The following is a 27,816-nucleotide window of genomic DNA, read 5'->3' as shown; positions in this document are numbered from 1 at the left end:
ACCCACACTATTTAATAATGGTGATGTGGTGTACAGATATCTCTGGGACTTCCCAGCACACTAAAGATTTGTAGAGCAAAGTCTGTGGCTTGTGGCGGGCCACTCTCTTGATAACATGGCAGTAAAACAGAAATGCAAGTTAAAATAGGATGTGCTGTGTGCTTTTATAAAGGCTCCAGTCCCACCAGAGAAGAGATCCTGACAATCCTTACATTCCCCTTTCACACACGTTGCTCTACTCCACAGCTACTCAAAAAGTCTGTGAAGCCAAAGCAGGAAGATTAAGTTTAAGCCACATCTGCTCCAGCTGCATAGCACTTACTTTGCACTTTACATTTTCCAAGGGCCATGCAAACGTTCACTAATTAGGCTGAACTTTAACAACATCATTGTCAAAGTGGTAAGAGCTTTTATCTTTGCTTTTTTTATGAATAGATGGTGGCAAACAGAGCTCCAGGAATAGACTGCAAAACCATATGTAAGTAGACTCATGTCCAAACTGTTTCCATAGTTCAAGAGTGAGTTTCACAGATTACGATATTAAGCAGAAGTGCTTTGCAAGGAGCTGGTTACTAGTGTGAGCAAGATGTTCAAAATACATCCTTTTGTGACTTGCCCAAGACCACACAGTGAGCTGGAAACAGAGCTGGGATTTCACTTCCTCTAACTCTGATTTTCTCACAGTTGTGGTTTCATTGCAAAACTTTCGTGTAGTTTTCATATTTTTTGTATGGCTTGATGTCTTTATACCTTATGGCAGATTTATTTTTAACCTTCTCATTAAAGATGAACCTCAAATGAAATGGAAGGCGTGCTGCTTCTTAAATCTCTGGGTACACTGAGGTGTGTGCAGATTTTCACCAGCTAACCATTTGTCTACATGTGGCAGTGGAGAATCGTGGGTGTAACAGCCTGCTGGAGGTGTCTGAAGCAACTCTTCTTCAGAGCTAGACAATTAATAGCAGTTTATCTGCTGGCATTGATGCATTTATCTTCCCAAGTTTATTCTTATAGTGTTTTATATTCTTCATGAATTTCTTTGCAAAAAGAACATTTCACGAAACAACCCATTAGGAAAAAAAAAAAAAAAAGATTCTGTACAGAGTTGCACAGTTTCTTAGATGGTTTTATTTGAGTTCCCCAATGAGACGGTTTATATAGCTCACCAAGAACTTTGCATTTTTAAGCATGCTGTCAGACAAAGCAATGCCGGTCCTTCCCCCCTGCCAGAAGTTGCTGTCTTTTGAGATTAAATAATGATTTAGGAATTTCTTTTGTCTCTGGCCTGAGTTAAATTCAGTTTCATTTCAGTTAAAAAAAATAAATAAATACCAAGCTACGGTAAGTTTCATGTTATTCTTTGAAACACTCATTTCACAGACCTGAGCTAGAGAGTGAACGGAGGTAGGGCTGGCCAGGCAGGGCTCTGAGCTGGAGAGGGCTTCCTCCAGCAGCCGTGGTGGTGGGAAGGACTATGGGAATGGCACTTGCTGTTGCTGGGTCAACAGTAGCAGTCTTAGGTAGGCCAAGAATGCCCGAAGTGCATCTTTAATTCACATTAAAGTTTGGTTTGGAATTTGCCTTTGGAAAACAGTTGAAAACTCAGTCTCTAAAATTAGTTTTTAGCAAGAATTTCTGTTTATAAAGTTCATTCACTAACCTGTTTATGGAAAGCGAGTCCAGAAGGGAAGGAACGCAGTAAAAGTACATTCATTTAAAAATTCTAATAACAATATTTGCTTTGAATCAGAGGCTTTAAAAAATATATATATCTTTCTGAGCTCTTTGTCCAATTTGTAAGTACTTTTGTTGTCCAGCAAAGCAGAGCCACTGTCCTGAGCTTTCCTCTTATCATCACACAGCAGTGCGAGTGAAGACTCATGCTGTTGGTCTTGTTTGAAAGCATGCGAAATCACTGTTATTAAAAAACAAACAAACAAACAAACAAACAAAAACCTTCCCCTCTGCCCTGAAAATCACACTCCATTTTGGGTGTTCAGGTGGCAAGAACAGCTGGGAGCTGTTGCTGATGCACGGACAGTATTTATAACACCAAGTTTAAAAAAAATAATATCAGGCTTTCACAAGACTGGTTTAAAATAATGAGATTTTTAAGCTGATGCTTTTTGTTTGTCTTCTGGATTTTGAGACAAACTCAATAAATACCAATCAGTTTACAGGATTGCCTTTTTGCTTTCCTTTAAATTTCTGTTACTGCTGCCAGCTACTTTTTCCTGTATCCTGCCCCTTGGGCAGAGATCAGGCACATAACCATCCCTGCTGGCACAAGGGAAGAGACAGAAAAAGGGTGTGGAAAGAAATGGCTGGAGAAAGGGGGAACATAAACTGCCTGAAGCTGTAAGAAAGCAGCTAGGGAAGCAGACCAGCAGAACAGTGGAAGTGAAAATCACTGTTGTTCCTTTCCCAGTTCGTTACACATCTGCTAACACTAATAAGATATTGAATCACATGAGCACTCACTTCAGATATTTATGCACATGGGACTTGATGGTAATCTACTTGGATAACTGGGAGGGTTTAAATTCAACACCGCTGTTATGTAGAATCCTCTGGAGGCACATGGTTCAATAAGGGAGCCCTAAAATGCCCATAGATGACCTCTCTTAGAGAAAAGAATGAAGGCACTGTAGTTATGCTGCCCTAAGGTTCACTGTCTGGATCACAAAGGACTTTAAACACATCATATGTAGAGAGCTGCAAAAGTGCAAATGCAAAGTCATTCCTCTCACCTGAATGTATCAGCTCAGTTTGAAGCCAGTCTCCATGCTGTTAAGAGTTAACCTTGTTATCTTCGTTAATTACTTCTATTTTCTTACTTCCATTTAAATGCATCAAGCTTATCTTATTTCTTATCTCTATTAGTTATAGAGGGAGATGGGTGAAATCTCTTCACAAATGATATTAGAAACAAATGTTTTCCACCAGCTTTGATCATTTTATATTGGCACGTTCTTTGTTTTCATCCTTTTAGGCAAGTAAAATCACTGTGAAATGAGAAGGACATGAACCAGAGCTGCTGATCTGAACACATCCCATCCCTTTTTTTTTTTTTTCCGAGGATTTTGGATCCAGAAATTAATATCTAAGAAAAAATAAATACACCATGAGGAAAAGACACTCTTTGATTTGAGCCTGCTTCAAACTCTGCAGAGATTGAGATGTGTAGGTGAACACAGGTCACCTGGTTTCTCTTTGAATGTTTTTATGAAATGAATTTAATGGATTTGGCTTACTTCTGCCAGATAGGCAGACCTGCAAACTACCCAGGAGGCAATGTGGGAAAACTAGGAAGGCAGAGTCCTTGCCATCTCTAAAGATGCCTGAATCCAGTACCTTTCACAAGCACTAGAATCACGCAATTAAAAATTTTAAAAAGTCAGTCAATCAAATTCTTTCCCACATTCATGTGCCTTTAGCTGTGTGTGGTAGGAAAAGGATCCAAAGAGTTTTCTCTCCTGTGTTTGCTTCCATGGCAATGAACCGAACTGTTCCCCTGAGCCTCTGCTTTGGGGTTTCATGGTATTGCAAATTTAGTGGGCTTTATTTTGGCCTTCCCTTCTCTTGTGTTTAAAATGTGCAACAGTCACTCTTCAAAGGCATATTTAAAGTTCTCTTTTTAATGTAGGAACTGGTGAAAAAAACATAATTTCTTGTGGAAATCATTTTAAATTCCAAATTTTCTTCAGTTAGCTCCTTGTTCATTTACTAGCTTGCCTTCAGAAATGTTGTTACTTCAGAAGACATTGGTTGATTTGTGAATTGTTTGTTGTTCATATATTTTAAAAAAACAAAACCAACACAACACTAAAAAGCTGTTCTCACATGGCTATCAAGGACAAAAACATTTACCTTCAAGTTCTTTCTCTTATCCAAAGCTATCCCAATGTTTAAGTACTCACTAAATATTTACCTTAACAACTTTGAATTACATATTTCATTTTATTTTTTATTATTTCATACTTTATATTATGTTTTATACTGTTTTGTTTTGTTTTGTTTTTCAGTGATTTTAAAATGTTTTACAAAATCTGCTTTGCATCATCCAACTTATCCCGTAGACTGAGAAACTGAGACCACATTTTTTATAAAGGAGCTAATTTCTAGGAGAATCAAGACCTCTGGACTGCAAACTTAGAGATCTTTAACTGGACAAAGCCATCTCTTTATCTGTACCACTTCTATAATTGTCACAAACCCACAGTCATATTGTTAACAGCTTTTCAGCCACCAACACTTACTTTTAGTACACTGTAAGTGCTCAGCATCTCACAGGGAGAGCAAAAAACTTTATTCCTTGAGTTCATCCATCAGAAGTGGCAGCTTATATTTCTCACTGGTGATGGAAATACAGACTTTCTGATTTTTATTCTCCTGTCTGTCTTGATTTTATCCAGCAAATAAACAGAAGGGAGTAAGTCTTTCACTGCTAAGAAGGTAGTCTATTTGTGGATGAGAAATGAGTAAGTTACTTATGTTCCCCTACTGTGCCTTCCTTCAAAGCTCTCTCCAAAACATATATGTAATCATATCATAAGATGTCCTGTCTAATGGCATATATGCCTTGATTACTTCACTTAAAAAAAAAATAAAAGAAAAAAAAAGTCTAATTTTTCAATGGTCGTATTGGAAAGGTTTTCTTCAGCTCAATAATCACTTTTGGGTCCCATCCTTTGATTTCAGCTTCAAGTTTCAACTCCAAATGAACCCCAAATAGAAAAAATCTCTGAGTCCCACCTGGTTTCAATAAAAAATCATGTCTTATGTTCATTTCAAAATAGGCCCAGGTTGGTTCAAAAGATTTGTGAACCTTGGCAAACTTTTCAATGAGCCAGATTTAAGTTTCTGTGTTTGTACTGTGTGGTTTTATTGTGAATGTTTCTCATGGTCTTGGTTAGGAACATAATACAGATTCACTGTAATATCAGCTACATGATATCTTGCCTGCATTTGATGGTTGATACATATCTACAAATATTCTTATATGCACAGCTAAGAACTTGGTTAACCTAAAAGATTGCCTTTCCTGAGATCAATTAAGAATTTTGTTTCACTTGTAAAATAAACACATTCAGGATTACAGATGGTGAAAAAGAAGTCTCACGGAAAGGAGCTTTAGAAGTTGGCAGATTCTCAGAGGAAATATATTAAAGAAACAAGCATAAACTCCCTAAAGATGGAAAGAAGGCTAGTAATTTCAGTAAATGACAAATTTGGTTGGATTATGATATTTTCAGAGCCTCAAAAACAAGCAGGAAGGGCACAGAACCTTTCACCCCTTCTCCTTGTCTCTAATTTCTAGGAATGAAGTGTCATGGGGGGTGAAGGGGTGGTGATAGTTAAATAATATTTTTTGATTTTTAATATTGGCAAAATAGAGCCTATACGGCTTCCTAGTGCATGATGTTGAATATCAGATAGGAGCTGGACACATTTTTGTTCATCCCACAGAAGAATATATTTCTATTATATAGTACTGCGTCACTGGAATGACCTATGTCCTGAAATTTAGGCTGTTATCCAAATTTCCTCTAAATTTATGGAGGTTTTAGATTTTATGGCATGATTAAGATTACTGGGAGGTGTTAACTGTTAATGATTTTCACTACTGTATTCCTAAATTGAAACAGAATTCAAAATATAGAAATATAGGATTTCTTTTGTATTTTTATACTTCTGTTCTTTCATACCGCATTTCCTTCAATTCAAAGTTCTGTTATTTAGGTACTGTTTCAGCGAGAAAGTATGAGAAATAAAATCACATTGAAATAAATCTATCTTCATCTCATTTCTCTCTGCCATCACATGTGCCAACTTAATACAATAGGTCTTTGAGCTGATGGACCTGTGTGGGGCAGCAGCTACAATGACCCCAACTCTACAGTGTACAATCAGCAGAGACTCCATAGCAACTGCAGAAAAAAAAATGGTAAAATCTATAGCTCAGCTAAAGTACACTTAAAAAAGTACCCCTTTATTTGCACAAGCATGTGTGTACATTCCTTGAGATAGCTTGAAATTTGGAGATTTTGAGATTTCACTGCAGAGTAGATCAGTTATTATAGTGAGGCCTGGAAAATTGACTATATCAAACCAGTCCCAAAAACCCACCAAGGAAAATGTTACATACCCACCATGGTAGAAGCAACTACTGGGTAGCTGGAAATATACCTGGTAAACATGCATGGAAATACATTTACATCATTGCCTGCACCACGTGCAAGTTGAAGGACAGTATGTTATAGGATTCATGTAAATATCTTAGCTGAAATCACATCCTGATTCAACTAGAAGTGGTGTTCCTCTCTGCTGGTGTTGATGATTCCTTATGGTTGCTGTCTCTTTTTCAGTTAGAACTATTTGAAGATTTTAAATTTCATAATTTTCTGCATAATAAAACAAGATTTCATCAGCAATTGCATTTGTCAGAAGGTAATCTGGAGGTGGAGAGACAGTTCTTAAAAAGAGAAACATTTACCAATTGCTACACTCAAGCATTTTATAAACAAAAGCATTAAACTCTGTTTTTGGAAATTCCATGGGAGTTTATGGGTCTTATGCTAACAGGTTGTTAGAGAAAAAAGGCATTTCACATGATCACAAGCCTCCAAAGAAAAATAAAAAGGAAAAGCTCTCTGAATCAAAACCTGTGTGATCTGGAACACTTCTGAGATAAGATGACACCAGTGATATTGATATTGCATATCAATAGTCCAATTATTTTCAAATTAATTCATCTATGTCCCACCGGAAAACAAACAAACAAACCAGCACCACCACCACCAAAACAAAACCAAACAAAAAACAAACAAATAACAAACAAACAACAACAACAACAAAAATTACAGAAAACTTCTTATTACTTAGATAAAACAAATCACAAAGTAAAAACTTTAATACGCAATGCATAATTAATCTACTATTAAGAATGAATATAGGGACTCCTTGCAGTGTTGATACTGAAAAGTTTGGATGCATGCTTTGATGGATAATCTTTGAAAATCCCAAGGGTATAATCATAAAAATGTTCCAGTGGAAGCCACAGGCCCCCCAAAGCCAAAGATGCCACCCCCTTGGCCAAAGAGCTCAGAAGCTCAGAAGGTAATGACACCAAACTTGGAGGAGTTGTGGACTCAAATGAGGGCGTAAAGGCCTTACAGAAGGATCTGGACAGGTTGGAGAGCTGGGCGATCACCAACCGCATGAAGTTCAATAAGAGCAAGTGCCGGGTCCTGCACCTGGGACGGGGAAACCCTGGCTGCATGTACAGACTGGGCGATGAGACGCTGGAGAGCAGCCTAGAAGAGAGGGATCTGGGGGTCGTGGTAGACAGCAAGTTGAATATGAGCCAGCAATGTGCCCTGGCAGCCAGGAGGGCCAATCGTGTCCTGGGGTGCATCAAGCACGGCATCGCTAGTAGGTCAAGGGAGGTGATTGTCCCGCTCTACTCTGCGCTGGTGCGGCCTCACCTCAAGTACTGTGTTGTCCTGGTTTCAGTTAGCACAGAATTAATTTTCTTCCTAGTAGCTGGTGGAATGCTGTGTTTTGGCTTAGAATGAGAAGAGTGCTGATAACACCCCGATGCTTTAATTGTTGCAGAGCAGTGCTTATACTAAGCCAAGGACATCTCAGCCTTTGCTCTGTCCTGCCAACGGGCAGGCTGGGGGGTGCAGTAAGAGCTGGGAGGGGACAGACCCAGGACAGGTGACCCAAACTAGCCAAAGGGGTATTCCATACCATCTGACGTCATGCTAAACAATATATAGGGGTGGCTAGCCGGGGGGAGGGGGCCGGACTGCTCGGGGTTAGGCTGGGCATCGGTCAGCGGGTGGTGAGCAATTGCATTGTGCATCACTTGTTTGTACATACTATTATTACTTTCGTATTATCACCATTGTATCATCATTATTATTATTGTTATTATTATTTTGTTATTTTTTTTTTTTTTCCTGTCTTATTAAACTGTCTTTATCTCAACTCACGGGCTTCACTTTCCATTTCTCTCCCCCGTCCCAGAGAGGGAGGGGGGAGGGTGAGCGAACGGCTGCGTGGTGTTTAGCTGCCGGTCGGGTTAAACCACGACAGTCTTTTTGGCGCCCAACGTGGGGCTCGAACCCACGACCCTGAGATTAAGAGTCTCATGCTCTACCGACTGAGCTAGCCGGGCTAGCTAAGTACAGAGTCCACGATGTTACTGAGTATAAATACCAAGTTAGAGTCATGACCAGATATTTTATCGTCTCATAAGCCATTGCCATAACACTTAGTACCATAATGGTCTGAAACCAGGGCCCGGAGAGGAGAAACAACACTACAGAGAGCAAATACGGAAAATAATGTACTATAATACTCAATTTGGAAAACAGGCGCAGCAGAGTTGTGATTAAAGCAATCAGCATCATGACAAGTGACTATTAAGCAGGTCTAATCCTTACACCAATTTTAGTTTTACACACTCTGATCAGATCTGCCGTTATCTCAACCTTTCGGGCCCCACGTTGGGCGCCAAAAAGACTGTCGTGGTTTAACCCGACTGGCAGCTAAACACCACGCAGCCGTTCGCTCACCCTCCCCCCTCCCTCTCTGGGACGGGGGAGAGAAATGGAAAGTGAAGCCCGTGAGTTGAGATAAAGACAGTTTAATAAGACAGGAAAAAAAAAAAAAATAACAAAATAATAATAACAATAATAATAATGATGATACAATGGTGATAATACGAAAGTAATAATAGTATGTACAAACAAGTGATGCACAATGCAATTGCTCACCACCCGCTGACCGATGCCCAGCCTAACCCCGAGCAGTCCGGCCCCCTCCCCCCGGCTAGCCACCCCTATATATTGTTTAGCATGACGTCAGATGGTATGGAATACCCCTTTGGCTAGTTTGGGTCACCTGTCCTGGGTCTGTCCCCTCCCAGCTCTTACTGCACCCCCCAGCCTGCCCGTTGGCAGGACAGAGCAAAGGCTGAGATGTCCTTGGCTTAGTATAAGCACTGCTCTGCAACAATTAAAGCATCGGGGTGTTATCAGCACTCTTCTCATTCTAAGCCAAAACACAGCATTCCACCAGCTACTAGGAAGAAAATTAATTCTGTGCTAACTGAAACCAGGACATGTGTGCAGTTCTGGGCACCACAGTATAAAAAGGACATGAAACTGTTGGAAAGTGTCCAGAGGAGGGCTACGAAGATGGTGAAAGGCCTGGAGGGGAAGACGTACGAAGAACGGCTGAGGTCACTGGGCCTGTTCAGCCTGGAGAAGAGGAGGCTGAGGGGAGACCTCATCACAGTCTACAACTTCCTCGTAAGGGGGTGTCGAGAGGCAGGAGACCTTTTCTCCATTAACACTAGTGACAGGACCCGCGGGAACGGGGTTAAGCTGAGGCAGGGGAAATTTAGGCTGGACGTCAGGAGGGGGTTCTTCACAGAGAGGGTGGTTGCACACTGGAACAGGCTCCCCAGGGAAGTGGTCACTGCACCGAGCCTGTCTGAATTTAAGAAGAGATTGGACTGTGAACTTAGGCACATGGTCTGAACTTTTGGGTAGACCTGTGCGGTGTCAAGAGTTGGACTTGATGATCCTTAAGGGTCCCTTCCAACTCAGGATATTCTATGATTCTATGATTCTATAAGGGAGCAGACCACCCTATTTCCTGGAAACCCATTTACTGGTGCAAGCAACAGGAGAAGAAAAGTCTTTTTAGTGTGCCTGGAAAAATTTAGACCTAACCCTATCTTCTGCCATCTGTAAATTGGTTTTCTCAGGAATTTGCTTGGATGAACCAGCAAGACTGCAGGACTTTTTTTCTTCCAAGAAAAAAAATCAAGGGGAAAAGATGACAGGTTTAAAGAAAAGTGGATTAGCAGTGCAAAGCCATGTTTTCAACAGTGTAAATAAAAGCAAAATGTAGCCTGATACTTCATTAGTTTTCCATTTTATTTCAAGCTGCCTAATATTTTCTGTTCAAAAGTAGTTTCAAGCCAATAAAGATTTATTAAAACACTATAATGGCAGCTTAAGAGTACTTTATGAACCAAATTATTATTTATTATTAATCATGTGTTGGTGAACTGAGAATTTTAGAGGTCAAATACAGTTGGCTTTTTATAGCTGTTTCGCACTAAAAAGAAATATAAAAAAAAATCATTTTAGCAGACTCAGTTTGTAATGAAAATTAATTTTCAGGGTGAGCTGTTATCAGTTTGGGAACATTTGACTCTTCCATTTTTCAAAGCTGAGAAGGGAATGTGGAGGGAACACTGACTACCAGCCGAAATTCTTTATTGACTTCCTCTGTGATGTACGTTTGCTCTCCCTAGGATAAGTAGTGTCACACTTGTCAGCAGTACATAAAACAGACAAACTTTCTTTTCCCTTCCTTTATGTTACTGGGGCCCCACCAGTTCCTACTAGCTCAGGATCTAACCCAGGGCTGGCAGCATTTGTCACGGCTGTGCTTTGCACTTCTGCAGTTCATGGCCTATGGGGATTTCAAAGCATTTTATGTATGCTCAGGATTAATTGCACTGTATGCTCAGGATTAATTGCACTTTATAATCCCAGAAAGTATAAAATCACCTTTCTGATATGGAGATGGAGAACTACATGTCAGAGAAGTCTGAAGGTTGTGCTAATCAAACATTCATGGCAAACTCAGAAATCCAGTGAGGTACATCGTGGGCTCTCCAGACTCCCATCTGAGCCTTTAGTCCTCATAGATGCCTATGTGGCCTTCTTTCCTGTCCTCTGCACTAAATTACCTTCTTTATTGTCTATAAGATGCCAGAGTGGGTTTCCTCATGTATATGTGGGTTTATATCTTTCAGTATACTTTTCATCATGTCTTGGCTCTCTCTCATCTCCTTATCAGAGAGCTTTCTGAGCTAACACTTCAATAAATTCACAGTTTGGTACACCAGAGTCCTTCTAAGAGACAAGATGTACGTAAGCATAAAATACCAAAGGTGAAATTTCAAAGACAGCAGAAAAACATAAGGAAATAGATGACATCTCTTTTAGTGACATTTTTAAAGGCTGAAGCCTGGAACCTTTATTTCTTAGCAAATTAATTCTGTCTTAATGTTTGTAAATATATATATATATATTTTAGAGTGATGTCAAAGCCAAAGGTGCTGCAGGTTGCTAGTGAGCACATTTTTATGAGTGCAGATGGAAGGCAGGATCTAACCCTTTATTTTAGTGTTATCTGGGCACAGAGCTCTGTGCTGGAATGAGCAAGGAACATGTGTGCATTCAGCTGCCACTCAACACGGTGCACTAATTCCAGTGACACCTGTGAGATGTACTCAGTTGTTGGGCTGGTATGCCATTTGATAAAGCAGTAGGGAAGGTACAGGTCCTAAGGGGAAGGCACAGCCTCATTACTGCAGCAGCGCTGTGCAGCAGTGGTCTCAGATGCCAGAGTGCATTAGACTCACAGGGGGTGTTTGCTAGCACAGTGTGTTAAGCTGCAGGTGTTCTGCAACTCTACAAAGCCTTCAAAGATCAGTCTGAAATGTTTCTGTTACTATAAAGAGGATTAAAAGGTTGTTAAATATAGTGGGTTGGCCTGAGTGACGGTGAAATTTCCAACATTTAGCAAGAAGGGAGGGAGGTTAGAACAGTGGGGAGAGTGGGGTTTGGGGTTGGGGGGTGTGTGGTTATGATCCAAATGTGGATCTACAGCACTTTCAACTGGAACACATTAAGAATTCATGGAGCAGAAAATACATGAGATTCTGGAAATGAGGACTTTGGAAGGCCAAATGTGAACTGTAAATAAAAGAGAATGGATATTCATTTTTGGGTGTTAAATATCTCAGAATGATTTCTCAGATCAGCAGATGGGGCTTTTAACTGAAAAGTTACCCCTAAAACAAAAGGACAAATAGGAGGAATTTTGCAGACTGTTAAGACAGAGAGTAGATAAAGACCATAAGCAGATACTACACATCTCAAAAATAAGAGAGCCTATTGATTAGAAATGCTGAACAACACCATTCATCCTGGCTCTGATTGAGCAATGCACTGAAGCATGTGTTTAAGCATGTTTTGAAATCCCATTGACTTCAATCACCATTGACCCCTGTTACTAAAATTGGACCCTTGGGAAGACACAGTTTTCCTAAATATTATGTGTATAAACAAGATAATCAGGAACACCCACACTTGAGAGAGCCAGCAGCTTAAGCAGACTGTACACTAATACCCAGTGAAGCTATCTGAACCACTGATTCACTAAGAAACCATCTCCGAACTTCATCCATTACATATCAGTAAGGCTAGAATTCACACTTACTCTTCACTGCATTTTCTAGAGACGAATAACTTGCAAAAGAACATTTTATCTGCTGCTACATTCATTTGAGGGCTTCTTATGAGAAAAACTTCATTCCATTCATTTATTATTGTTGTCTTAGGATGCAAACACTAAGTCATTTCAGGAATTTGGAGATAAGTGTGCATGTGCAAATAAAACATTGGTTTTGACTATATTTGTAGTGAACCTTTTGATGAGCTCCTCCAGGAAAAAAGACATAACTTATCATATAATCAGTTGGATGATAGCCAAAGTAACTTCACAGAGTTTTCAGTCCCATCCTTTCCTTTTGCAGGTGCAATTTTGAGCCGGTGCTGGTATTTAAAAACAGCTGCAACACTTACCCTCTTTATGGTAATTTTCTTTTGAAACCTTGGACTTTTCTACCAGAGATGACTTGTGCATAGTGTGCTCTTCTCCTTCGCTTGTTGTGTTGGATTTGATTACTATTGGTGTTAATTGTATTTTAAAGTCACTCATAACTCTTCAAGGATAATTGTCCAATCCATAATTTCAATGGTGTAACAATAACAAATGAATAACTGATAGCAAGTTGTTGATCAGAGGTGTGGAATAAGTAATGAGAAGAAATTACAGCAGATCTAGAGGAAACAAAACCTCTTTGTACACTATGTCAGTCAGTGGAGAATATAATTTAATCTGAAGAAATACAGGGTATTAGACCTGGGAATAATAAATCATAAAAGGGAATAAAGTCTCTCCTTCTTATGGGAACACCTGTTGAAAGTAAACTCAAGTTAAACAAGCAATTCTCAGAGGAACTGATAATTGCCTATAATTTTCAGTGGTGTTTTTTCTACTTAAAAAAAAAAAAAAAATACCAGCTTGCAAGAACATTTAAAAACTTTACTTTCAATTTTAATGCAAATACATGTGTTATCTACTCTGGTCAGTCTCTTCAGTTCCTGCAAGAGGTGAGGGTTATTAAATATATGAGAAAATCTGCCAAACCTTGGAGACTGGCTAGACACAATGGAAACTCACTGGAGTTTTACTGAGATCTCATCAGCTCTTGGGTAGATCCATTACTCAACACAGTCTGAAAAGTAAAATATCCTCCCGAAAAGAAGAAAGTAGTCAGATGATGTCTCAGTGAGATAATGGCTCTTTGAAACAGTATGAAACTTTATTAATATCCACAAAAATTTCTGAAGCCCTTAGAAAGATGTGCAAATCACAGGAAGGATTCAAATATTACAACTGGTGTTAACAAGTATAAGCAAATTTATAGTGCACCCTATACATGAAAACTGCTTTCTAGTAAAGGCAATTTAGCGTATAACACAACGGTGCACTTTATCTTTGTCTTGTTGGGTAGACATTTGCTCTTAAGTTCAAGAGGTTTCAAATCTGGGTATCTGCAATTACCAAGAGTTCATGACCATGACAATTGTCAGAAGTGTCAGAAGTTCATTGCCATCTTATACCTCAGTTTTGGAGTGATTCCCTTGTTATAGTTAAACACTAATGTTTTATGTTGTTGGGAGATTATAACTGCAAGGAATGAGAAAAGTTTATAGCTCAAGATTTTAAGCCCATGTTAAGTCATTAAAAATCATGTGTCAGAGGTAAGAGGTTTATAAAATAACTGGAAGTTCCTTTCCAATTCACTGAAATTCAGTGGGGTGCTTGGCAATGTTATAATTACACACACACAAACAAACTAACTAACAACACTACAAGAATTCTTTTCTGGTTACTCTTTGCCTCTTGTAAGTACATGCAACTTTGATAAGAACCTCTAATGGGCTTTCTGAAAGCATCAATCTGTGATAAAAATTATAAGACACCATTTTCCGCCTCATCTTAGCAGACGCTGCCTTTTTACCCGAACACAGAATCCAGTTTTATCTTGGAATATGTGAACTGATATGCTTCTGGGTTACTAGTAATACTCTAAATATTTCAACTTTGTATTTTATCTTGCTCTTTGAATAGAATTCCCCTTCAGATGTGCTCCTTTCATTGGCTTAATATTACATCACAACATTCAGACACCCTAACTTTATCTCCAGGAGGCTGTATTCATCAGCTCACACCTGCCTATATCTTTTATTTGCCACTTGCATATTATGCTCTGCATTCTTCCAGACAGGCTAATCTCATTCTTTATATGCTTTCTTATGTCTTGAATTTGCTCTTTCTTCATGCTGCCCCTTACTCTTGAACAGATGCTTCTTAACTCTTAGCTCTTCTTTCATTTAAAATGAAGTACAGTCTTGGGTTGATTGCTGTTGGTACCTTCAAGGCTTGAGTAGCTAAACTGAAATCTTGTCTCACTTAGCAAACTCATTCAGGCATGAGATGTCTCATCAAATAGTTTGCAAAGTGCAAATGTAGATTGAATTTCCTTTACCTATCAATTCCCAGCAGAAGAAAAAAATGCAAATAAACAAGCAAACAAATAAATAAAAATAATTTTAATTAAAACATAAAAATACCCATCTTTCTAATTCAGGGGGGTATTTAACATTCTGGCTTTAGTATGCTTGCTTAACATAAGGCCTCATTTTGCCACACTTGCTGAATCTAGATATTGTAAGAAACACTAATGGGCTTTGCAGAATTAAACATTTGATTTCCAGATGATTGGCCACTGGGCTCCTGCTGGGTATTTTCATATGCCAAAAGAACTTTTAGTGTTGAATAAATAAACTTATAGTTCATTTAACAAAACCATTGGATTATTTAAATATTCTCTTTAGATGTCTTCTTAGTTTTCCTAAGACTATTCCTGATATAAACTGCATATGCCACAAGAAAATACCTGTTTCTCTTTTGGATTCTATTACCTGGAATGGCAATATATATGCTGAACAAAATGATCAACACGTCAATCCCTTAAGTCTTTTACTATTATCCTTTTTGCATGCTTATGTTATCACAAACTTGTTCTTAGCTTCCAGCAAGAACAAGTCAAGAAGGGACAAAATAGAAAAATACTGCTTGAAATTCTGCTGTTGCTTAAATAATTTCCCCCCATAGTTGTGTTGTTTTTGTTTTTTTTTTTTGTTTTTTTTTTTCTTTTCATTTTTTATAGCAAAAAAAAAAAGTGTTGTTTTTAAAAACTTCTTTTTATTCTAAGAAAATGTGAAGCTGGAGAGAAAGAAGATCAATGTTCCTGTGGTTGGCTAAAGGTTTCTTTTTCATTTTAATTTCTTTTCTTGTCAAAGTTAAATTTTGAAGAGAAATATGGGAAATATCATGGGAATCCTTCATTTCTGACTTTTAGCAACATATTTCCTCATAACTCCTTCTCCCAAAACAGTCCTAAATGTTGTTCAGAAGCCATGATATTTTAGATATTGCTAAAAGCATGATGCATGTACATAAGCCACAGATCTGATATCACCACAGCCTCATTGCAGGGATTAAGCTTTGTGCTAAACATGAATTACACTTCCATTTCACATCCATTAATTATGTTCATCACAGTCTCTTACATCTCTTCTCAATGGTAAGAACGGGCTTATACAATTTTCATGCTCAGGACTTGAATTTCTTCTGCTTTTTCACTTAAACATGATTTTACCTCCTCTTTTCTTGTCCTGCATGCTAGGCAGGATTGCTCTGTGGCAGTAAACAATCACTTCATTGTGCTCTGGATGATTCAGTCACTGAGGAACAAGTTCTAGCCTAGCTACAAATTTTCAGAGCACTTTGGATCAACCTGATTGGGAGCTACAGTACTAATTTTGCTTGTCCCCACCACAGCTGGAAAAGCACACAGAGCACTCAGCAAATTCACCTCTGAAGCTGGACAGCCGGCTGGGCAAACATGGCAGAGTTATGACTTTTCTGACAGGTGAGCCAGACGCATAACCATGGTGACAGCACTAAGGTGTGTATATGTTCTTCTTTCTGCTGGGGTTTGAAAGAAAGTCAAGAAGATGTGAAAGCCTAAATACAGGCTTGTATTTCCTAAATAGACCAGAAAGCTAGCGGAGTGTAATGCTGTTGGAAAGGCTGCTAAGGTTGTAGTAAGGTTTTGTATGACCAGGGTGCCCTGTGGCACCCTTTATCACTCACAAGGAGAAATTATACTCACATGTGGAGCATCCATAGAAATATATATCTGTATGTGCAGGCACTAAGTTATGGTTTAAAAGTGTACCACCACTTGCAGCTTTGGTTTTGTTTGTTTTGCATTGCAATAATTGTAAGCTTTTTGATATTTTTAAATGAAATCATTGATAAGGAAATGGCTGTTTATATTCAGCCAGGTCTTGGCTGTCCACACTGTGAATGGGGAAAAATGGCTACCCTTTTCTTTTTTTCACATGACTTTTACATCATAGGTTCTAGCTGAGGGCCTTCATAGAAACGCCTACATGCAAAAACAGGTGAGCAAGGGAAGATGAAGACATGAACAGGCCTGATCTTAGAAAACAGTGGTGCCCAATTAGAGACAGGGAGAAAAAAGGGAGATGAAAGGAAAGGAATTATGGGATACCACTTGTTTATTTCTGAATCTTTATTTTATTTATTTGCTTATTTTTGTGGTAGTTTTAGTCTTAGATTTATAACATTCTAAAATAATGTAATTTTACTTGAATTTTCCATTTGCTCTTTAAAACTGTGTTACAGCATCTGTGAAGGGATAACAGATCAAATACTTCAGAACTTATAAATTTAAGCCTTAGAATGGGTGGACCTAGATGAGTAAAAGCAAAGGCAGAGATTGAAGGGTATATTTTATGAGAAAGATATTGGTGTGTGTTTTTAAATAGTTCTGTTTCATCAGGAAACTACTTATAGGTGCCACAGTATAAATATTCAGGTACATATGAGTAGAAAATACTAGCAAAGTTACTATCAAAAATATATATTTTTTTAATTTCACAGGATATGTAAATGTGGAGAGAAAAAAAAAAAAAAAGAAATAAAAAGAAAAGAATGTAAAGCTTAAACCTTTTGAAGAGGCTAGTGCTCATGTTCTTCATGTTGATAGTTTATCATACTTACTTTCCCAGAGGGCTATTCCTCAATGATTTCTTACTGTTTCAAGTAGACAATGCTAAAATGTTAGCTTACCACACAGACCCTCTCAATTAAAGCACCAGTCTGATTGATTAGGGCAATATTTGATGAAGCCAAACATCAAGAACTGACTTAGGCATTTTTACATAAACAAGATGACATAAACAAGGGGGAATGGTAATGAAGTACAGCCCATGGGGTTCTAGAGGTGCAGATTATAACTCTCTTACATAAATATGTCTACTTCTGAGATCTTTAGGGGCAGTGCCTGAAAATGGAACAGCTAGTTAATATCACTATCTCCTGATGTACTCTGATATGAAAAATAAGGAAAATATGGGGAAGTTAGTATTTTTAATTTTTTGAGAAAGATTATTAACAGCATCTTGGTAGTAACTGTATCCCATCAAATACATTTTGATGTGAGCTAGGCACCTGATTTTATTTTTATTTTCTTTTTTGTCTGCACATGCTGTGTGCTAGAAACATTAAGAATTTATGAATAATAGGACCAATATAACTCTTATTTTCCCAGGAAAGACATCAGAGCAATTAGTGTGTTTTGAGGGACTATATTTAGACCAAAGAGAGAAAGAATGAGAAGGGAGATATTCTACTGGTCTGACTGTGGAAATGTACAACACATACAGGGCCTTCTGTTCCAGGTTGCACCAGGAAAAACACCCGTACTGTGCTGACAGTATAGTCAGCAGTGATGGAATGATTTTTCGTTTTAAAATAAATTTTTGAAAACATCTGGATGTTTCCCATTAAAAACAACTAGAGAAGTGCTAGGAAGATGGTAGAAATCTTTGTAACATCAAATTATTAATTAGTACCCTCAGAGTTTTTTTCTCTTGGTCTCAATAGCTTGCCTGAGAATGCATGTATTCAAGGATACAGGTGAGTAGCTATGAGGTTTGTTACGATAGTCCCAGAAGGTCTGTGGTGCCATTATTCAGCTACTTGCTGAAAAGGGAAAGTAGAGTTTACAACCCTCTAGGAGGTGAGACAGTGCAATGGGGACCATCCAGAACCTCTGATGACTTTGCTGGTCTCTGGACACCCAGCCTGCTGGCCACTCTGGCACTCACTCATCACTGCCACACTATCTCAAGCATCTAGAGGCACTGTTTTTGGGGATGGACCCAGCCATTTCCCATTTTCTGCCAGCCTTCACAGAAGCAGTCATCACCATGCATGTTGCTGGGCACTACAATGGCATGTTCAAGGCCACATAGGCCTCTTCCCCATCACTAGAAAAAAGCCTGTTTTCAAGTTCTGTCTTGAAAGCAATCAGCACCCTTAGCAACTGGGTGCCTTAAAATGTATTTATTACAGCTCCAGAGAAAACAGTAGTTTGCTTTTATATATGGACACCATAGTGACATAACAGTAAACTGACAGCAATTCTCTGTGTTACTTTCATTTACAGTGGTTGCCTCAGGAACTGCAAATAAAGTTACATGTTTTATTTGAATGTTTGAAAAGGGTTGCTGTCAAATAACTTAGACCAAAAATTTAAACTTTGATGGGAAGTGAGAGAAAGTCTACAAAAGGCTCTGTTAGTAGGAGACTTTTAAAAACATAGGTAAGTTAGAATTACTTTAAAATATTTTTCTACGTTCCCCTGCAGCATTTGCAGTCCATCACCAAGGGAGTTGTATTAGTCACAAAGCCAACAAAGGAAAGAGATGGAAGAAGAAACAAACCTATTACGCCTTTTGATTTTCCTGATTGTCCCAAAACTTCAGCAGCTCTTCTGTACAAATGTAAGTGTGATTTGTAAATTTGAATGCCATTCACTGAAATGGAAAAAGAAAACATCCTGGAGTTTGGGGTTTAGCCAAAACTTTTTTTCCTCATTTTTTATACCTATGCTGAATTTGCAGCATTTTTTCTCATTTGCAGTGATTTGATTAAGAGAGAGAGACCTATGAGTTTCACTGAAGAACACTAAACATTTCCATAATGCAGACATTGACCATCTGATTTCAGTGTACACTTCAGATCAAATTCCATTTGGTTTGCCACTCTAAATCTACAGTGGGTCCCCTAAGCAGCAAGTGTATGGATGTTAGTATGAGCTGAAAGCAGATTTGGATCGGTATACGGTAGGGAAGGTTTTAGCTGTGTTATACTCCTTGTTGGCAGACTCATTGTACATGCATAGGCTCCTGCCAAGCTAATGAAGTTACTTACATTAGGCTTAGAGAGTGAAATGGAGAAGACTGAGGGAAAAAGGCATTTGTTAGTAACTCCCACAAAGTATGAATCCAAAAGACTCATGAGTCCAACATTTTGAAGAAGTTCATCTATATTTTAGATTGTGTCCAATCTACAGAAATGGACTTTGAAAAATATGGACTGAAGGATAAATTGACTTGTAATCTTTCTGTGAAGAGATGCATAAAAAATTGTCAACTACACTCTACACACTGCTAAATTAAAAACAGCAATTACCCAACAGCAACTTTCACACATTTCAAGGAAAAAAAAAAAAAGTTTTTACTGGTTTTTACTGTTGCCTTATGTGTGTGTAGCTTTTTTTTTTTTTTTTTTTGTATATTTTAATGATTTTAATGTCATTCTAAGTTCTAAGTGAAGAAAAATCCATCCAATGGAATGATGAGAGAAATTGCCTTTACATTCATATCATTTCATGAAATTGATTGTGATAAGCTGAATAACAGATTAATTGGCCACCCACTTCTTGATTAAAAATTGTTAAGTATGTGAACCTAACAACAATAAGGATTAATGACCTTATCAGTGTAAACTGTACTGAAGTTATCTGATCTTCTAGCCACACATTAGTCTCTTCTGCAAGGACTTGATACTTGAGTTTCTTTTCTGCTTTAAGAAGGAAAGAGTTTCAGACCACCCATTCGGCAGACTCACTGTGATGTTTAGGGCTATTTCCGCATTTGATGATAAAACTGTAAGGTATGCATGTTCCACTATGAGGACATGTGACACTATTTTAGAAAATTCTTGCGTAACTTTGACCACTGAAGTATACAGAGTTAAAAACAGGCCAGAATTCCATAAATTCCTCATTGCTTCATATCCACTATAGTTTTATTATGCAAAATGCAGAGAAGTTCTGGCAAATAAATTAATTTATTGATTTATTTTGAAAAGAAAAGACTGGGGATTGCTTGGGAGGTAGGAGACATACAGACATGTAGAATTAGGCTATCAGATATTACACCTCTTTATCTAACTGTAAATATTCTTCTCACAGAGTAAACATAGAATCCAAGGAGAGCTAGCTATCAGATGATTCCCAGGAGAAAAAGGGGGAAAAAAAACAAACAAAACAAAACACAAAATATAAAAATAGAAGATGATCCAATGATTGCAGATATTTAAATTGATGTGTTTGTTAGAATTCACTGAAATTTTTAGGAGATCTGTTTGAGCTTTGCTTACTTTAAATCTTTTAATTATCTCAGTGGGAAAAACAGTTGGAGAAAGATGTTATAGAAAAGTCACAGGGCTTAAGCTGTCCCTTTTACGCTTTTATTATTTTTATAATGAAATATAGAGAAAGGAGAGTTTTTGCTTTTTTTTTTTTTTTTTTAAGAAAAATAAATGTGTGTTAGTTTGTCTATTCCTTTTAGAATGAAAGTGACTGAAAGTTACCTTTAAGTAATGCTTTCCTTTGTTTTCTATATTCATTACTTTTTTGTTTTTTTTTTTTTTTTATAAAGTCACAAAATTGCAAGTCACAAAATTAATCCTCTGTTTCCTAGAGGTGGACACCACTACTGTCACACTAATTGCCAGTATCTCCATTGCAAGCAATGCCATGGTGTGCCAGTTGTGTACCAATTTTGTTTCTACTCTGTTTATCTTGTATGCTGATGAGGAGAAAATATAATCCACCTTCCACAAAACACTAATTTTTTTCTTGACTTTGATTTAGTGTAACTAAAGACTCAAGCTTGACTCCCCAGACAAGGCTGACGCCGTATGTCCTTTTAATACCTATATCTGTAAAAAGAGGGATTATTAAGAGCACTACCACAGTCCGAGTTGAGCAGATGTTGTGCTAGGTACTACATAAATAAATAAATAAATAATAATAACAACAACAACAGTAAGAGATATTGCCTAAACACTCATATTCAAGATATTTGTTAGGACGAGATCCAGAACAACTCTAAGTTTTGAAATTATTTTATTTTTAAAAAATATTTTAATTTAAATATTTAAAATTATAATTTACAATTATTTTAAATTAAGAGGAAAATCAAATAGGAAAAAATAAAAAAGAAAGACAGAAATCACAGTATGTCAAATGTTTAACCAATAATGAACAGGAATTACTTCTGGAAGCATGACATCTTTATTTCAAAGATGATAAAGTACTGACTTTCAGGATGTAGATGAAGTAATGGGAAGGTGGTTATGCTTGGAGGAGACTTAGAAAAAGGGTTAAAACCATCATTATGGGCATAGAGGAAGATCGGAGGAAACCACTGTGTTCTGGAGGATCTAATAAGAGATAAACACTGTAGAATTTTACAAAGATAATAAGTTTATTTTTGATACAGTAATGGGGAAAGAATTAATAAAAGAATTCAAAAGAAAGAGCACAGACTGCCAAGTCATGAATCTGATACTAGCAATAGTCTTTTGAGTGGATTTGGAGGAGGATGCAGCAATACAACAATTTTTAAGCCTTCTCCCCCCAAAAGATAAATTTGTAATACAAGTGGAAATAAAAGAGAACTTTAACAAGATGCCTTCTTGGCATACAAAACAAAAACAAACACAAAAACCAACAAACAAACAAACAAAAACAAACAGAGTATTTGGTACAGAAACAGAAGTGATGGGGAGAAGGCCTACTGTGGAGGCATCTGTTTTTCTGGCTCTAGCACCTTCTTGGAAATGCTGACTGTAGCCTCTTCAGAACCAAGAAGGAGTCCATTGCCCTCCATTGGGATCTTACATTAGATTCACTGGCAGGGAACAAAATACCATTTTGTAGAATGAGGAAAGTAATACTGATGGATACACTAATCCGGTCCAACACAGTATCATTATTTCAACATAAATACATATGTTTTTTTTACAGGAAACAGAAAAAGCTGACACCCTTTTTACTGTATAAATTCAGAAAAATCAGGATGAATAATAATTCTGGTCAGTGTGTTTTTGGCTGTTCTTCAATTCAGCAGAAACCACGTCTATCACAAAAATGTTTCATTGTGTAATACTTGAGTGCTTTTATCTGTTTATGCCACACACAGAGCAGTAATAAATGTTTAAAGGAAAATAAGGGTTCCGGTAATACAGGTATATGAAAAAATGTCAGCTGAATTCTCCCCCAGTTTGCTTTCAAAGTGAGTATGATCTTTAAGTTTATTGGAACCATGTTACGGATGTAGTGTTAGCATATTTAAATAACTTTATTGCATGTTTACAAATATACATGTATAATATATACAGAGTGTGTAAATGTGCTAAAAAGTATGGGGATTTTTCTAAGATGTGGAGGGCTGTTAGCGTTAGGTTGGAGGTTGGACTCGATGACCTTGAGGTCTCTTCCAACCTAGAAAATTCTGTGATTCTGTGTGATTCTGTGATATTTATTAATGGAAATAAAAATGCTTCTTGAAAAGTCATCACTCTTATTAATCTTTTACCATACTTAAAAATGTTTTGAAGTTTCCAACTTACCTGAAAACTCTAGATAGTTTCAAATAATTGTTTCAATTTAAAAAAGTGTAAGGTTATTATATGAAAATAAAGATTGCCACAACAACCTCAAAGTTAGCAGGACATATTTTGCTACAGATAGCCTCTGTAGAATGTCTGAAACACTAAATCAAAAAACAGATCTTATATGGCATACAGTCTACAGAATATGACCCTGCTCACTTATGAGTGCAGTTTATTTCACAGCCTGCAAGGAAAGGAAAGGAGACCAGTGAATTAACAAGCTGTGGCCTGTTATACCCATCAAAGAGTTGTGCCATCAGATAGGCTGAGTGCACCTTTAACATTCTTCCCGGTATCAGGAAGCTACCATGCCACAGAATGAAGTCCCCTAAATTCACAAAGAAGTAAAAGGCTGCTTCCTAATTGCTTCAAAATTTCCTTTTTACTCAGAAGCAACCAGATGCCCAGGAATAAATAACAAAGAAAAAGCAAAGTTTGTGATCCCATTCTAGAAGAGAGTATTCAAGACTCCCTGAGCAAAAATTACTTTGGCAGCAACAGAATATGAGATTTATATTGGATATATTCTATAGCTGCATTTTATTCATTGTATGTGTTTCTTTTATAAATATGCATCTCATTTAATAATCAAGGGCTTTGCTTCATGAGAATAGAACTTTTTTGCTTCGTCTCATTCTTACTCATTTAAAGACAACAGACACAGGCACCTAATTTTCATGGAAGGGTTAAATCTCTGCAGATCAGTACAGCAGACAAGTCTTTAGGAGCATGCACAATCACTAAGACAGCCCAGGAGTTGTGTTTTATTCGAGCTCTGTGGGGACTGATTCCATGGCAGAAGTTAAGATTTTCCCAGAAGGACATAGTTCACTGGCAAAGAACTGAAAAAGAACACACGCCTTTTGGAAAATAACTCACGGAAAGTTTGTGATGCTTCATGATCTTTTGCATGAAGAAACAGAACAACAAAAACTTACAAATATTCTCAAGTACAAATATGTAATGTAGGACAAGACAGAACTCAATCTTACAGCATCACCTACCAACACATAAATGCACAGAGGGTGTGCTTGCAAAAGCATTGAATTATAAGTGAACAATGGAAAGAACCACCATAGTAGAACTAGATTGCAGGAGATGGACTTGCAATACAACACAGGCAGTTAACACACTTTACTGTGCTCATACTACACCAGACAATAAGAGAGAAGATATTCAGCTGGAAAACTGAACTGTAGTCTTAGCAGAGATAAATTGATGCCTACTACTTTAGTTAACTATGTAAGAGAAGGCAGCTCTTTAAAGAGCAAGGAAACATTAAGAAGTCCCGTGTATTTGCCCTCCAAGGATGAAAGGACTATTAGAGGTTGTTTTAGTTAAATCTCCAATAGTGTCCAATTACACAAATTAATAAGTTGACCTAAGAAGCTATGCTCATGAGACATATTTTTTGTTCCTCTGTCACCTCCTGGAATTTGGAAATGTTTGATCAACAAACATTCTGTCTAAATGCCACCCACCAAACAGAAATGGGCTCTTAGAAAGATGAAATGAGAAAGACATTAAGGTAACCGATGACAGAACAGTTAAGAAAGGCTTGTTTTTGTTGTTGTTGCTGTTGTTTCCCCAAGCTTTGGTTCACACTTAGAATAATGGTACCAGAGACATCATTTGAGATGTTTTTCAAGATGATTATTTATTTCAGGGTAAATTCTTCCAGCTGTCCATGATGACTGTCCAGGGGGATTTAAAATTATTTTCCACATGATAATGACTATCCAACTTTCCACTGTTTTCAGTGTAAGGAAATTGCATTTAATTATTTCATGCAAAATGGCTCCTGTTCCTGTACAGTCATGGCAGTACTGATACCTCACATATTTTGTAAAGCTCTTAAGACCTGATACAGAAAAGACACTGGATATGAAATAAGGTTCTATTTCACCCCATATAGACAAAAATCTCATGGTTATGAAGCAATAACTACATTCTTTTGCAAGTCTTTGCCTGACCATACAAGGTGTAATATGGAAAGAAGACCAAGAGGTACCAGCAAAGGAACCAAGCTGCAAGAGGAAATCAGTGCGTTTTGTTTTTTGTCTAACTATATACATGCAGCCCAAAGTCAAGACCAGGAAAAACTCAGAAGAGACTGTGGAAAATACAAGAGATCCTCATTCAGGAATGAGCATGTCCTTTTTTGGGCTGACATCGGGAACCTGAAAGACGCTATTACAAGACTGATGATAAATATTAGATTCCAGAGCAGGAGAGCTTTCATGAAAAATGCAACAGCCTTTTTGTCAGAGGGCAGGGAAAGCTACACCACAGTGTGCTGCAGCCTAGTGAAGCTCCCACAGAAATGCTGAACAGCTCATCCAATTTACTCAAAAACCTTAGCCCAATGTTTGGTCTCAAAGGAATTGCACAGAACAAATTTATTCTGCCTCTTCCCTGAAATGAGTTTCTTGCCCAGACAGGTTCATCTTGCAGACTACAGGATCTCTTGAATCATATCACCTTTCATCAGAATAAAAGTTCTTTACAGAAGTTGTTTTGTATATGTCACTAAACTTTCAGATATTTTAATCTGTGGATTACCTGGGCCACATCCAATGTCTCTGTCACCTTCAGACAGCTCTTTTAATTCATATTTCCATCGACTTTTCTGGCGGGCCTACAGTGAAATATTCCGTAGCTTTTATGAATGTAAGGAATGTGGTGGTGAACCACAGGATTCCCCCACCTACAGCTCCCCTTTTCAGCTGCCAGCTGCTTGTCAGATTTTAATTAACGAGAAAGTTGCTAGCAGTTATTCATGCTGGTTCTCTCTGTTCCTCTCTGGAGAATTCTTAAATCGCATTCAGAGCATTGAGCCTACACTTTCTCTTTTTTCAATGCTCTTCCTCACAGCGGTTAGTGAAAAATGTTATTGGTGATGAGTTTCTGCACCCAGAGCTCAGTTAATACTGAACAGTGTTCGCCAGTTATAGAAATGGCACAAAAGACCTCCCTTCCTTGCACTTCCTCCTCCTGTTTCCTACACATTATGAATGGGCAGGTCTTCTAGAAAATTGTCTGCTCCATTGTAGGTATATTGTCAGACTTTTTCATAATATCAGGAATATAATTTAGGTGAAAACACTGAAGGACTGCCTGCACTAGGAATGTCAATATGGGCATGGATGAGCAAAGTTATCACTGGGGTGGAAGGAGGGTTCCTGAAGACATTGTCTCTAGGAAAGCAGCTTAAGATGTGTTTTTTTTTTTTTTTTTTTCTCCTCTGTATAAACATCATACTAGGAAAAATAAAAATAAAAATAAAATAAATTAAAATAAAATAAAATAAAATAAAATAAAATAAAATAAAATAAAATAAAAAAATAAAATAAAATAAAATAAAATAAAATAAAATAAAATAAAATAAAATAAAATAAAATAAAATAAAATAAAACAATTCCAGTACCATATCAGAAAGTCTGCAAAACAACACAGCAAGAAAAGGAAGAGAAAAGTTATTTCAAAATATTAGTAGCCAGTGAAAATTTTCAGGTCAAGACCAAATGAAAAATCTAACTAAAGACTGTGCTTATGGTATTACTAAATGGGAAGGTTGTACTTTTCACTGTTGGCTACCAGCCTTTGACAATTTTAAAGTACAGCAATATGCAGCAGTGACCCAGCAGACTCAGGCAGTGATTATGCACTCAGTGTTAAAAAGCAATAGCAAATGGTAAACAGTTGGTTAAAACATGTAGTATTTTAATAGCCATAGTTTTTGATAAGCTTCAGAAAAACCTGCCATACTGTGGGATCCCAAGTAGCTGTCCCGTGCTTTGAGTGTGAAAGTTTCCATTACAAACCCTGTTTTGATGCCCTCAACCAACCCTTCATTTAAAGTTTCTGCAAAGAGTTCCTTCTTGTGTAACATTTCTGCTATGTGGATTCCAGCCAGAGAAAAGGTGGAAAGGGGGAAGGGAGGAGAAAGAAGTTGGAGGTTTTTCTTATGATGATTAAATGAAAGGGCTTTGTGAATGATGTTATTCAATTTTTGATGCATTTTCTATCTTTTTCAAAGGCAAATTTTCCTCTTTTTTTTTTTTTTCCTGATTTGCACATTTATTTATTTACTGATTAATTGATTGATTTCCAGTAAGAACTAAACTGGAAAACACAGCTTTTGTTGTAGGTATATTGTCACAGCTTTTTGTTGGTCATCATTTGCAAATGATGGTATGGCCCCAACTGCTCAGGTATCTCCACAGTACTGGTGTTGTAAGCTGTTAGATTTATGCATCCTCTCCTATCCTGTTCAAGAGTGTGTCCATACTGGGTGGAACTTGTCCTATATTAAAAGAAATTGAAACGTCTAAGCAATTCTTTAGTTCTTGGGGACTATTATGGATGTCATGTATCTATAATACAGCAGGAATAAATTCTCTTCCCTCATTAAAATCCATGGTACTTCCTCTGCTACAAGGACCATGGGTAGACGTTAAATATACATGGATACTCATTACAAACCATTGCAAGCCCATCCTACAAAATTTATAAAGGTTGATATTATGGAATTCATTTAGCCTATGAGAACCACCCACATTTTTATAAAGCCTACAGGCGTAATAACATTTGCAGTCACCTCCTTCAGTTGTAAGCCATTTACTGCAACTGGCTTATCCATCTTTAATGTTCTGTCTATGCTTCAGATGATATTGCAGCAAACCTTTAGATGAGAGCGTCTTCCATCCAGCCATCTCCTACTTATATGGTAGTAAAAAA

This window comes from Aythya ferina, assembly GCF_964211825.1.
Source record: "Aythya ferina genome assembly, chromosome: 3".
NCBI lineage: Eukaryota > Metazoa > Chordata > Aves > Anseriformes > Anatidae > Aythya > Aythya ferina.
This window is presented reverse-complemented; position numbering follows the sequence as displayed.